Source organism: Eumetopias jubatus, unplaced genomic scaffold (genome assembly GCF_037043125.1).
Source record: "Eumetopias jubatus isolate StellerSeaLion01/CBP00866 unplaced genomic scaffold, mEumJub1_p1.0 scaffold_11, whole genome shotgun sequence".
In the NCBI taxonomy this organism is placed as follows: domain Eukaryota; kingdom Metazoa; phylum Chordata; class Mammalia; order Carnivora; family Otariidae; genus Eumetopias; species Eumetopias jubatus.
The window spans coordinates 25993449-26007696 of NW_028274817.1; the positions used below are offsets into that span (position 1 = coordinate 25993449).

Sequence of the window (14248 nt, forward strand, 5' to 3'; positions counted from 1 at the left end):
GTCTAGCTGAAACAATGGGTGACTTATGGGTTGCTTCAATTGCCAGATGGAAGACTTGCTATCTGTTTGTTTGCCACATCTGCCACTTAATTTCTGTTTCTGATCTGTTTGATTAGGGGGTTTGACCCTAGCTATCTTTAGGAATGAGGTATTTTTTCCACACTCCCTTAGATAGAGGAAGGTCTGTGTTTCCCGCTCTAAAAGTGAATTCCGCGTATTTAGGGGAATGAAAACGTAACTGGAAACAGTTATATTTTCAGATATTTGACTGTAGCTAATTCTTAAAGAGGAATTGCTGGATTTGCTAAAGTTAAATGTTTCTAATCTGTATGCTGTGAGCATATTCTGTTGAATCTTTGTGACATCACTTCCATGAACATAATATTTTGAGGGAAAAGAAAAGCATCACATTTTTCTAGGTGATTGCCCCCACACAGCCCAAATTGGTGGTTTTCTCCTTTGAAAAGGAGGTATCTTCTAATTTAAGAGAATCTAGTATGTGGAAATACAAATTTGGAGAGCCCAGAGAGTAGTTTACTAAAGGATTCATCACATGTTCCTTTAAATAGTGAAGTGCTCTCCTGAAGTGGTTATAATTGGATGTTGTTTGTTCCCCAGGGGACAAGTAGCAATATCTGGAGAACTTTTTGATCATCACACATGGCAGTGGGGGGTTGGGGGCAGATTTCTACTTACACTTAGTAGGTAGAAACCAGGGATGCTGCTAAACTTCCTATAAAGCACAGGACAGCCCCCAACAACAAAGTATTATACAGTCCCAGAGACCAATAGGGCCACTGTTAAGAAACCCTGTTTCTATGTACTCAGACCAGGAGTTTAAAAAAACAAATGTTTTCCACACACCTTTCCAGAAATGTGAATATTGTACCAGGTATCTGAAAACCTGGATTCTAATTGCAGTTAGGCACAAATTATTCTTTTGGAGCCTCAGTGTTTTGAGCTGTGAATTGGGGATATATCTTACCTTCCTCTTCATATAAGGCACTGATGAGAGAAAGAGAGACAGAGAGAGAGAGAGAGAGAGATCATTAAGAACGCACACAATATTGTGACATTCAGATTGGTAAAGTTGATTAGCTCAAGTTAAATAAGGAAATGTGAACTTTCTCAGAGAATTTCTACTGCTTTTACTTTTCTAGACATTCTATAGCAATAGCTCTTTGGTGAAGACACTGAGACAGGTCAGAATGCCCATCACTTCCCCACACCTGACACCAAGGCTTTCTGACTTCCTATGCTACTTTTGCCTTAATTCATTGCAAGCTACCTGTAGTTCCTGTTACTAGACATCAGTGCTTCAGGGTACGAAAATATCTCTAGAGTGATCCTCAGAGTGCAGGTTTCGTTAGAAAGCTAGTTTTCACTGAGCCGCCACACTTAGTGGGACTCAAGGGTGGGGAATGGCTTGGAGTCTGCTGAGTAGCAGCAGGGAGAGAGACTAATGAGGTCCACCCAGTGTTTAGAAACTCTTCAGGGCAGAGAGGATTGGCTGTATAATTTGTGGGGTCCAGTGCAAAATGAAAATGCTGGGCCCCTTGTTCAATCGTAAAGGCTTTCAAGACAGGGACGACAGAGCATGGTAGCAAGCACTGGGCCCTTCTAGCATGGGGCCCTGTGAGACTGCACAGGTCAGCCTGACAAAGCCGGCCCTGAGGGCAGCCTGCTCTGGAGGAGGAATGCCTCCCTTCTCAGTTCCCTGGGCTCTTGACTCCAGGCACCAGGGAGAAACTCATTCACTAAGGGTCTTACAGGGTCTAAAGGAAATGAAAGGTCTTCTTCCAGGGAGGCAGCAAACAGTTCCTCAACACTTCTTCTGGCCTCCCCAGTGGGTAGCCCTGGTCCCAAGAGAAGTTCCGTGTTACAAAGGAAGAGAAAAAAAATATCACTTAAAATCACTGTATCTTGGCAGGAGGCCAAAGAGTGGTCTTACAATCTTACCTACCCTGCTATCCAAACTCACATTGAGTTCCCTAAGGGGAAGATCATTTTACATCTAGAGGCACCACACTAAGAAAGTCCCTGTGAGGCAATGCCTTGAAATTCAAAACAACAGAAGACAAAGCAAAAACAAACACACACCCTGTCCCCCTTAAAGGTCCGGCTAAAAGTTTAGAACATTGTCATGTTTTGCTAGTAAAAGGGAAGTGACTCCTCTCCAGTTCTGAACTGCCTTCACTCAGATTTCTGGTATATACAGATTAACTTGATTTTTCCCCTGATGATGATGATGATGACAACGAGGTCAATGATCATGGTGATGATGACAATGATGATGACTAACATATATTTCTTGCCAGGAACCAGGTACTTGCTAAATGATTTAAGTGTATTGTCTCACTGAATCCTTAACTCTTTGAGGTAAGTACCGTTACTATCCCCATATTTAATGCAAATCAAAATTAGAAGCATTTCATACAAACTTGAAAGGAAAGAGACCCCGAGAAGCGTCTATTAAACAAGGAATGGTAAATGGAGAGTAATTGCGTAAGTTAGAATGCGAGAAGTGTCATTGCCTTTTCCTTTTATTTAGGATGCTTCCTTTATGGTATATTTTGTGAACACAGAAATTCATTTTTACATGCTTTTCATAATGCTTGGTACCCAGAAGCTTCTCAGTAAAGGTGTGCTGGATGAGTTAATGAGGGCTTCCATGAGTTCACTCAAGATCTCACCCTTCTTAAGAAGTTTCTTGAAGGGGCGCCTGGGTGGCTCAGTCATTAAGTGTCTGCCTTCGGCTCGGGTCATGATCCCAGGGTCCTGCTCGGCGGGAAGCCTGTTTCTCCCTTTCCCACTCCCCCTGCTTGTACTTCCCTCTCTCACTGTGTCTCTTGGTCAAATAAATAAATAAATAAAATCTTTTTAAAAAAAAGTTTCTTGAAAACATCCTAAGCTCTTTAATCATGAATTCTGCCACAAGGGTTTTGAGAAACAAAATTTTGTGGTTGGAGAAGTACACTGTACCTTCATTTCAGGTATATCATACCTGTATTATCAACCTGCCCTTCTGATGTGGTTATAAACTAAGACATCATTACCACCACCTTGTGAGTGTTTCCAATAATTGCAGACCAATTATCCAAGCACAAAGCCATAGCATCTTGACTATTGAAATCTTACACTTCTCCGTGAGTACAATACTTGACTTTTGCTTAAGTTAGATTCATGGCAAACAAATTAAAGCAAGAAGTTTCTAAGTCTTATGTTATAGGTTATTTCCAAGTCTTTTTGGAATTAGGAACAGTGTGATTAATAAGTACATAAATGGATGGAATGTTTACATTCCCAAACTAATCATTTTTTTGAAAATTATTAACACTTTATTGGTTTTGTTTGTTTTTTAGAGAGAGAGAGAGAGAGCTCATGAGCAAGGGGCAGCAGGAGAGGGGGAGAGAGAATCTTAAGCAGGCTCCATGCCCAGCATGGAACCTGACTTGGAGTTTGATCTCATGACCCTGAAATCATGACCTGAGCCAAAATAAAGAGTCAGATGCTTAACTCACTGAGCCACCCAGGCGCCCCACACTTTATTGTTTTTCTAACTAGAGGGAGACTTGAGGGAACCAACTTCCTTGGTATTGGAATATACTGTAGTTCTATATCTTAACTCTAACTAGATATTTACTAACTTGTTTTATTTAAGATGGTGAGTTCTGTGAGTATGGGGACTTTTTTTTTTTTGGTCTGTTTTGTTTATTACTGTAATCCCAGGACCCAGAAAAAAATGTGTGGAATGTAATTGATGCTAAATAACTTTTGTCAAATGAGTGAATGAATGCATGAATTAACCTAAAGCAAGATCCAATGGTGCTCTGTTTAACATTATGGGTCATAAGTCAGGAGGAATCCAAGGGAGAAAAAGTTTCTGATTTCATGGACAGACTAAAATGAAGAGACCAAATGCCCTTTCATCTGGGTGGTAGATTTGGCAAACTCAGAGAGTAGCGGCCATAGCTTGTGCTTAGGACAAGGCCTTTTGAGGTGCAGAGCACTGTGGAGAAGAGTAGAGGAAAGATGTGGTGGGACAAAAGGAGAATAACCTTTTTCTTCTTGCCTCCTTGCCGTCAAAACTTACCCATCCTTTCTGACTTCTTTTCGGGATTCTGTCAGCTAAGTGGTTGGTACCATCTACAAGGTACTTGGCAGAAAGCAGTCCTTGTGTTACCCTTAAGGAACGGATGGCAGTTGAGAAGAATTGGAGGTTTGAGTTAGTATAACATTTCCGGTTTCTTTCTTTTTTTTTTTTTAAAGATTTTATTTATTTGACAGAGAGAGACACAGCGCGAGAGAGAACACAAGCAGGGGGAGCGGCAGAGGGAGAAGCAGGCTTCCCACTGAGCAGGGAGCCTGACGCGGGGCTCGATCCCAGGACCCTGGGATCATGACCTGAGCCGAAGGCAGACGCTTAACGACTGAGCCACCCAGGTGCCCCTAACGTTTCCGGTTTCTTAAGAACATGGAAATTGGCTGAGTGTGTCTGTAGCTGGCCACAGCATGATAAGAGGCTGGGTGGTGAACGCCGACAAAATGGAAATGGACATCAGCAATTTACTGCTATACCTTATAATATGGGCAAATCTTGCTTTATGAAATGGGCGTGCATCTAAAAATTTGTGTGGAAAATGAATTTAGGTAAATTGAATTCTATTTTAAATCCAGGACACACGCTTGTCACTTAAAGGAACTCTGGAGCAAATCATCTTCTCAAGTGAAAAAATTGGCTGTTTTGTCATTTTTGTGGTTTCCTATATGTACTTAAAAAAAATCACCCCACAGTCCCCTATAATTTAGAGGGCAGATTCCTTTAGATAAAAAGATGTAGTTTGGGGCTGTTTATTTTTCAAGGCTTCTGTTACCGAGGCTTAAATCTGGAAATATCTGGCTTCCCCAAAACCCCAGTATTCCAATCTGGTATGTTTTCCAAGTATACTTCTGAAGCAAGGTCAGTAACTTGCCAGATTATCTGGGTCAAGTCAAAGCGTTAATGAAATACATATGGTACCACCCTCCCATGCCTCAAATTGCCACCATTCATTTCTTTGCTTAAGCCTTGGATATATAACATACGCTGTAAAGTTCAGGTCAGTGGGAGAGGAATTATAGTATGAGCTATTATTTATCAGGTGCTTACTACGTGCCAAGTATGTGCTAAGAGATTTAACACATTAGTTCATCTACTCTGCATAGCCCCTGTGAGGTAGGTACTGCTATTATTTCAATTTTACAGCCAGTATAACTAATACACACATACACAGAGATTAAGTGACTTGCCCAAGTTCACACAGCTCTAAGTTGCAGAGGTGAAATGAGATCCAGGAAGCCTCTATGCTACCCTGCCTCCAAATCACACTGTGTGTGTGTGTGTATGGGCATGCGTGCATGCGCGTGTGTGTATGTGTGCGTGTGCGTATGGGCGTGCGTGTGTGTATGGGCGTGCGTGCCTGTATGTGTGCGTGCACGTGCGTGTGTGTGTGTATGTTCTGACATCCCAGCTACTTTGTGTGTTCTCAAAGGGCAGGGAGCAGATAGCTGCCTCTGTACCACACAAACTCAGGGACCACTCAACCAGCATTGTAGACTGGAGCAAACAAAGACTTGGGAAAGAGTTTTATTTTGTTTTTATGAATCTCTCTCTCCACCTTCGCTAGAGCAGATTGATTTTTCCAGGAGATGGAGGAAGTACTGTTTGTTTGTCCTAGAAAACAGTTATTTTACTGCGTGGTAATCACATGCCCTGGAAGGGTTAACCTTATAGTCTGAGAGGGAATGGGCAAATGTGCAGAGGGCCGTACTTGTCTTCTTCCATCAGAACCATGGTGGGTGGTTTAGAGCAAGGACCACTCTCCCTGGGTTCAAAATCCTCCGTCCACACCTAGTGTTAGGGTGATTTGACTTCCTTGGGTCTTACAGCCCTTGTCAGTACAATGGGGATGATGAGAGTAACCCATACCCCACAAGGCTATTGTGAGGGTGGAATGTGGTAATTAAAGTGCAGAGAATAACACCTGACACGTAATAAATGCTCAGTAACATTAGTTATTATTGTTATTAGCCCCAGACCTGACAGCATATTTTAGCATAGATCCCCCTGAGCTTCTTTGGTTCTGGGGGGCTCCGAGAGAGTCCATTTTGCTAAGCTGGACAAAGCAGGAAAGGCTTGTGCATTTGCAGAATCTGTCAGCATTTGAGTTTGTTTAGCCCTGGCAGAAAATGGCTTCCTGCTTTAAAAACAAAGAAGAAAATGTATTTTAGAGTGAAGAAACACCTTTTTAAAAATACTCAGAAGACTTATTAGACAGAAAACAGCTTTTACAGAGCAACGTTGTGGTGATGGAGGGGAAAACATTGTCAAATGTCTGAATCAGATTGCCTTTAATGGAGAAGCGGAGCTGAGCATGGCAGAGCTAGCTGGGATGGCGGGGGAGAGGGGGAGGGCAGGGGGATGCAAAGGTTTTGCCAAAGAGCCCCGGAGATTGGATTGTGCCAGTGCAGAAACCACTTGCCAGTGAAAGCTGCAGTCACTCTCACCCACTGCCGCTGTGCGGTAATGAATGCATTTTTGATTAGTTTTGCTGATTACCTGCTCTCTGTGCACACAGCACAAGATAGAATAGCCGAGTCTGGGGCTCTTGGTGAAGACTTTCAAGGCAAGAGGGGGCGGCAGGAGGGCTTTGATTATCTTTTTTTATTTTTCTCTCCTCACCTCCTCCTCAGTGTACGTTGAGATAATGCTGGCTTTTCCTGGCAGCAGCTAAGAGGCCAGAACCTTGCTTTTTTTTTTTCCCCACACATTGATGCTGTTGCAGGGTAATAAAACTAGAGCCAGAGGGGCAAGGAGCTACACAGAAGCCCCCATCCAGAGCTCTCCTCTGATTTCCTCGTAGTGTGTAACTCATCCCCTCAACCACAGGAGACGAATGTCTTTGCATATATTGAAAAAGAAATTATGTCTTTGATTTCCTAGATACATTCCAAGTATTTACCCAGAAATGAGAATTAGGTGGGGAAATAGGTTTTAGGCTCAGAAGGCAATGTCTCTGAAGATTTAGTGCAATTTGGATGGGAACACAAACTTTGGGAAGGAAAAACACAAGTTATCAATTTTGGAACAATTTTCTCTCTGGTGCTGTAAGGTGAGAACTGAAATCCAGTGTTTATAATCAAATGATTCTTCTTTCTTCACATCATATATAGTGGATTTTTTTCATGCGTTTTCTCTGTGCACAGGCTATTAATGTTTTTTCTTTTTCGTCATTGTCACTGCTGTTCTGGATTTGGCATTGCATGAGGACCGATCTGTTTCTCACAAGTTGAGGGCTAAAGTAAATGGCCAAATGCATCTATGAATATTAGCCCAGCCCAGGACTGAGGGATCCTGTCTAGAGCAAGCACTATTTGCATTATGGGTGAAAATGGAGAGTATGGCAACAGTTTGTGTACCTGGATCAGGTCTAGCCCTGTGTCTAGGAGTGAGTTCTTCCTCCAAGTGTGATTTGAGGGGCTTCTAGGGCTTCCATTTCACCTTCTTTGTGTCCTTCCCATTGGCCTTGTTCTACTTTCTGAAATTTCTGTCTTCACCCTGTCCTTTGGGACGCCCTCTGTTAAAATGGCGGTACTTCCCGCATTTGGTGCATGGCTTCCCAACATTTCTGCATCATGGCAAACAGGCAGCTCCTCTGAACTGGAGTCAGGAATTTGGGGGACTCAGTCCACTTCAAGGCCTTGAAACCCGAAGGCACTTAGTAACTCAACACAGCTCTCATCTATCCGCATGACACTGTCACCTGTCCTTCATAAGGGTCACTGCATCGTTCATTTAGTCCAAGCTGGGACACTTTTGAGAGTGAAAGAGGACACTTAATAATTAAACCAGGACATCAGACAAATGGTATAATCTAGGAAATGTGTTCACCCTAGTCAATGACACCTTGACCCAGGTTAGTTTTCCAGACTGGCCCTGCTGATACCAGACCTTTGAAATGTATGCTTTTCTGGTTTCCTCCATTAGCCCATTTCTTTATCTGCCTTTCTGTTTATACAGCTGCTATCACTGCTATTATGTTTGTTTTTTTCAGCCTCCATTTTACAGATGAAGAGATAGATAAGAGGCTTAAGTGGTGTTTTCCCCCGTATGTTTCCATCAGAAGTAAGCGATCAGGTAGCATAAAGATCACTGGGGGCTCTGGGGTGAATCTGCGCTCTTTGAGTCTTTACTAGCTTTCTCTTTTGGTATTTTCCAGTCTCCTTTATCTTTTCTCTTCCTCCAGCTTTCCAGTGCCTATGTTCCCTCCCATGTCCAGAACTTTCTTCCTTTTCTCACATTCATTAGAGCTTAACTATCCTCTACAGTATTCCATTCCCTCAGGACTTTGCCCTCTGTTCAAAACCGAATGGCGAACAATTCACGTATTAGTCTCTCTAGACAGTATATTCACATTTTAATAGGGGACTTCTGGAGACATAACTGTATTAGTCCAGTGAAGCAATGATAATGGTGGGAATTCAGGAACCCTGGCAAACTAGGGACATTGTTTTGGTTAGAAGATATAGTCTCAGTGTGACCTGAAATATACCACACAAGGCCTGTCTTGGATAGGGCTCTCAAAGTTGGATAAACTGCAATGCCTCTGGACAAGACTCCTGCAGTCATCTGAATGACATGCTCTATGGGATTGTGCCATCATTTTAGATTTACTTGAATTTGTGAAAAGACAGTAACAATGCTTTTCATAACAGCAGAAGTTGATGAAAGAGTAAAGAAGCAAAATAATCCAGGTTATGTGCCTGATCTGCTCCAGGCAGAAACATGAGCTCACTTTGGTGTGGTAGAGATTTGGAATGATTATCTTTTGTCTTGTCTTCTTGGGATGATGAGACATAGGTTGCCTAGAGGATGGACAAGAGCTCTTAGAGCCCTCCATTTTAGTATCTTACCCATCTGCATTCCTTTGAAACTAAAGTTTAAAACATCAGGCATCAGAATTCTTTGGGAAATCATTTTCCAAGGACAATTATAATTTATTTCTTAGTGTTTGTACATATCCTCTGCCCTACCAATTGCCATCTAAACCAGCTAGTCGGTTCTCCCTGTGGATGTGATATTTGGTCATTCATTTACAAATATTTCTTGAGCACCTACTATGTATTGGATACTGTGGCAGACACTGGTGAACAGGATAGACATAATTCTGCTCTCATGTTAGTTAAACAAAAAGCAAACAAGTAACAATCCATTTGGATTTGCTTAACAAAGAAAGCCAGTAGGATGTTGCAATATGAATAGAAGATGAGGACCAACTTTTGACAACCAGTAATGGAAAACCAAACTAAAATTAGGTCAAGTTGGGGCGCCTGGGTGGCTCAGTAGGCTAAGCATCTGACTCTTGATATCGGCTCAGGTCATGATCTCAGGGCTGTGAGATCAAGCCCCTCTCCCTTTCCCTCTGTGCCTCTGTCCCTCCTGCTGTAAAATAAATAAATAAAAAAATTAGGTCAAGTAATATGGAATTTATTATCTCACTGAATAAGAAGTTTGGAGGCAAGGCATCCAGGGTCAATTCAGATATACAACATAATTCTTATGAGGGACCCAGGCACATTCCATCTTTCTATTCTACCATCCTTAGCATATGGGTAATGCTTCACTTATAATTGCAAGATGTTTTACACACTTGCAAACATCACATGTAGACACATGACAGCTAGTTAAAGAAAATTGGTATTCTCTCTCTTTCTGTCTTTCTTTTCTTAGCAAGGACCTTTCCAAAGCAGACTTCTCTTTGTGTTGTTTTGGTCAGATCCACATCACTTACTCATCTCTAAACCAATCACTGACAAGAGGGCAAGATATGATCATGACTGTCTAAGACAAGTTGTTACCTACTATTTGTGACTGGGAAAGGGCCAGGCTCCCCTGACTATGTGAGACATATCTGAACAAAATCATCATTGTGCTAGCCAAGAAGAAGGTAGGTGGGGGTTGTTGCCGTGGGGACAGTCCATATTTTCTGCCTCAGAGTGGTGAGGAAAGGCCCACTTGCTGGAATGACATGTTAACTAGACTTTAAGGATGAGATAAGTCAAACGAAGTGGGGGAGATAGGGCTTGTGGGCAGAGGGAAGAGCCTATGCAAAGTACTGGAGACTGAAAGAGTTTGGCATCTTTGAGGACCTTGAAGAAGACAAGTGTGACTAAAATGTAGCAAGTGAGGGGAGAAGTCCATGAAGTGAGGTTTGGGAACAAGACAGGGGCTGGTAGGGCATGGTATAGATCTAAGATTTATTCTAACTACAGTAGGGAGCCACTGAGGGTTTTAAGTAGGTGTGGGACATGACCTCTATTTTAGGCCACTCTTGCTGCTATATAGAGAAGGAGTTGAAGGGTGGGCAGGAGTAGAATTTGCAGACCAATTAGGAGATTTTTGCAATGGTCTAGGCAACAAATGATGGGAACTTGGAATAGGGCGGTAACAACGTAGGTGGAAAGAATAGGCTTTGGCAGAAGTGAAAGTGTTGATCCAAGGGTTCTGCTTAACCATGTTAAGTTTCAGATGTTTGTGAGATATCCAAGTGGAATGGTAATGTAGATAATTGTGTAGGAGACTGTAGCTCAGAGGAAAGGTCTGGACTAGAGATACATATTTGGAAGTCAGCATTCAAAGCCAGAGGGCTGGATGAACTCACTTAGGGAAAAGGAGTAGAGAGAGATAAGACAAAGGCTTAGGACAAAGTCCTAAAGTCCATGAACACTGAAACATCAGGAAGATGAAGAGGGGTCTGCAAAGCAAATTGTGAAATGGAGGCCATTGAGATAGGAGGAAACCCAAGAGAGACTACATGCCTTACCTAGGGTCCCACAGCTCACATTCCTCTCTTGGGTACTCAGGAAGATGGTGTAGAAGTCTTTGAAGGGACAAGGTAGATGAGAATAGGAAGAGGTAATTTTACACAAATTAAAAAACATTGCTTTCTTCCTAATATAAAAATTGTATTCATTGTTGAAGATTTAGAAGACATATAAAAATATGGAAATGAAAATCACTCCATTTGTTATTATTTTCATGTAAAACTATCTAGTCTTCCCCCTCCTTCACCTCCCCTCCATTCTCTCTCTCTCTCTCTGCCCACAACACACACACACACACACACGCACGCACGCACACGAACACAGGATAAGCAAGGATGGGCTAGGCTATGTTGCGTTAACCACTCCCCCCAAATCTCAATGGCTTCATACAATAAAAGCTTTTTACATATCCAACATATGTGGGCAGGGAGCCTCTGCACATCATGGTCACTTAGAGACCCAGGCTGCTAGAAGACTCTTTTCAACACATGCTTCCACAATTGTCAAGGCGGGAAAAGGGCACGTGGCACATTGCTCACTGGCCCTTAAATGTTCCACTACATTTCACATTCCAGTTGTATAACGTGACCATACGTAACATCAAAAGGATTGGGAAGCACAATCATACTACATGCCTTGAAGGAGAATATGAAAATATTTATGAACAGTCCTAAGGATTACTATAAACGTGTGTGTGTGTGTGTGTATATATATATATATATATATATATATATATATATATATATATAATGTCATACTCTACATACTATTTTGCAACCAGCTTTTTAACTCAGTATGTTTGAAAAATATATCTTTAAACATTTTCTATGCCATTGAATCTTCTATAATTTGCTTTCTAATAGCCACATATATAGGTATAATACAGTAATTTATTTAATCAGTCCCTTATTATTGGCTATTTCAACTGTTTCCAATATTTCACTATGGCAAATTATGCTGTAGTGAAGCCCAATTAACATATATCTTTGTTTTCATTTATGATTCTTTCTATAGAATAAACTCCTATTTGGTGTTGCAGAATCAAAAGATATTCAAACTGTTAAGACTTTTGCTACTTATTGTTGAATTTTCCTCCAGAAAAGTTTTATCAATTTATGCTCTTACAAGCAATATGCAAGAGTCTACATTTCCCTGGATGTCCCTAATTCTGGCTGTTATCCTTTTTCTTTTTTTAACATTTGCTAATTTTCTCAATAAAAAAACACATTGTTTTTGCTTATGTTTTCATGGATTAATGGTGAGAATGAGCATTTTTATATGCTTTTTGGCCATTCTTATTTTGTGAATTGCCTATTCGTGTCCTCTGCACTTGTTTTTGGAGTGACCCTTATACCAATATCCATACTTGACTTTTACACAGCCCCCACTCATGAGCATACTTCTCTTCTCTCTTTCCCTCTTGAGCTTAAGATGCTTAATAGTAACTAAGGCAACAAAACGTGTTAGGTGGTTGAACTCCAAAATAGTAGCGGTAATCATATTGAAACACTCAGCGGTAACTTTTATTAACTATTTCTGGTCTAAACAAAATAGTCTTGTACATTCTGAGTGTCTGTCAGGGATACAGAGACGTTTTTCATGAGTGCTTTTCTAGGTATATGGAGTCCCTATCCTGAGGGCAAGGTTGCCACGTTCTACGTGAATTGTGTCACCTGAACTTGTGTGATGTGCTCGCCTTGCCGAGGGCCTGAAGGTCTGAGAACCGAGGTCTTGTTCCTAACTCTTAGCTCCACCTGATTCTATCATTTTCTACTTCATCTCCTCTCCCTCATTTCATTTCTAACCATCAAGTGAATATTTTTCATCATAAAGGACATTATAAGTTAGCACGGGTAAAGGACTGCTTGCTCTTAAGAAAAAAATAGTAGCACAATAATTGACTTGAGTAAAATCTGACACACACCCTCAAAATCTAAAATAGATGAAAGTGAAGATGCTCTGATTGGAGCAGTTGTGTGTTCTCTACTTGGCCCCACCCTCATACTCCCTGCACAACTCAGGATTCCCACGGAGCACAGTTGGAAAACGATTGGTCTAATTGATGGGCACTGGGCCTGGAATGAGGAGTGGAACTAACAGGCTGTGGGACTTTAGATGTGTTGCTCAACATTTCTGAGCCTTACTTTCTGAATCTATGAAATGGAGAGAATATTAAGTTGGCACTTACATATTGAGCACTTACTTTGTATAGAATCACCCTACTGAATACTAGGGAGGGTTCAAATAGAGCTAGTCGGTCCTTGCCCTTAAGAGGTTTATAATTCACTTAATACCTACTTTACTGATCTTCTAAGACGCCTATGAGATCCAATAAAATAGCAGGTGCATATGAGGATAACAATGTGAAAATGCTTGGAAGAAGTGAAAAATCACACAAATGCAAAACGGTATTATACATATTGAACTACCATTAATATTTTATTGAGTACATCCGAGGGCGGGAGCTTCCTTAAAGGTAAATGAGGCTGCTCTATAGAGCTTGAACTAGTCAATTGAGACGTGGTAGTAGCCATCCTGCCCACATCTCCAGAGCTCCCCAGTATTTCAAAGAGTCATGAGAAAAGCTTCCCATCTGGAACTACCTTCCTGCGACTCGGCGTGAAACCCACGTATGGGGAAAGGGCAGTCACCGAGGAAACTTTCCAGGATTCAGAGACTGGGCTGGGTTTGGAGGTACAGCCCTCTTAGTAGGAGTAAAGCAACAGTTGACACTAGAGTGTACATTCTTATGTTAGTGTGTTAGAAAGGTAGATGCAACACATGGCAGTAGGTCTTCAGGGCTTCGTAGGCAGACAGGTGCATTTGGGAGCTCCATCTATTGGTAGCAGAATCCTTACCAATGGATGGAGATCCAGGGGAGGGAGCTGAGCCTAGCAGGAGTATTGGGGCCCTAATCAGAGGAACTTGGAAGTAGGAACCTGGTCAGAAGCGCAGGCTAATTAGAGGTGACCTTTGGGTTCTTAGTGTCTTCCAGGCTATAAATTTACATGAGCTAAGTAGCATGCAAGAAGAATTTTTGGGGGGTGCCTGGGTGGCTCAGTCAGTTGAGCATCTGCCTTCGTCTGCCGGAACAGGGTCCCTGGATCCAGCCCTGCATCTGGCTCCCTGCTCAGTGGGGAGTCTGCTTCTTGCCGCTGCCTCTGTCCCCCACCCCCCACTTGTGCTCTCTCTCTCTCTCTCTTGCTCACTGTCTCTCGAATAAATAAATAAAATCTTTAAAAAAGTAGCATTTTTTTTCTACTGCAATACTTAGGAGGTAGTAGCCAAAATTGAGAGAGAATAAACGGGACCTGGTTGCAAGAAGAATTCCCTAGAAAGAAACTTTTTCAATACCCGCCCCCACCAAAGGATATCTCTTTGGAAA

At 41.9% G+C, this 14248-nt stretch overlaps 1 pseudogene; it reads right to left on the bottom strand.

The window, feature by feature from the left end:
- LOC114223716 (nucleotide sugar transporter SLC35D2 pseudogene) overlaps nucleotides 1–14248 on the bottom strand; it is a 36158-nt pseudogene that overhangs the window by 3232 nt on the left and 18678 nt on the right.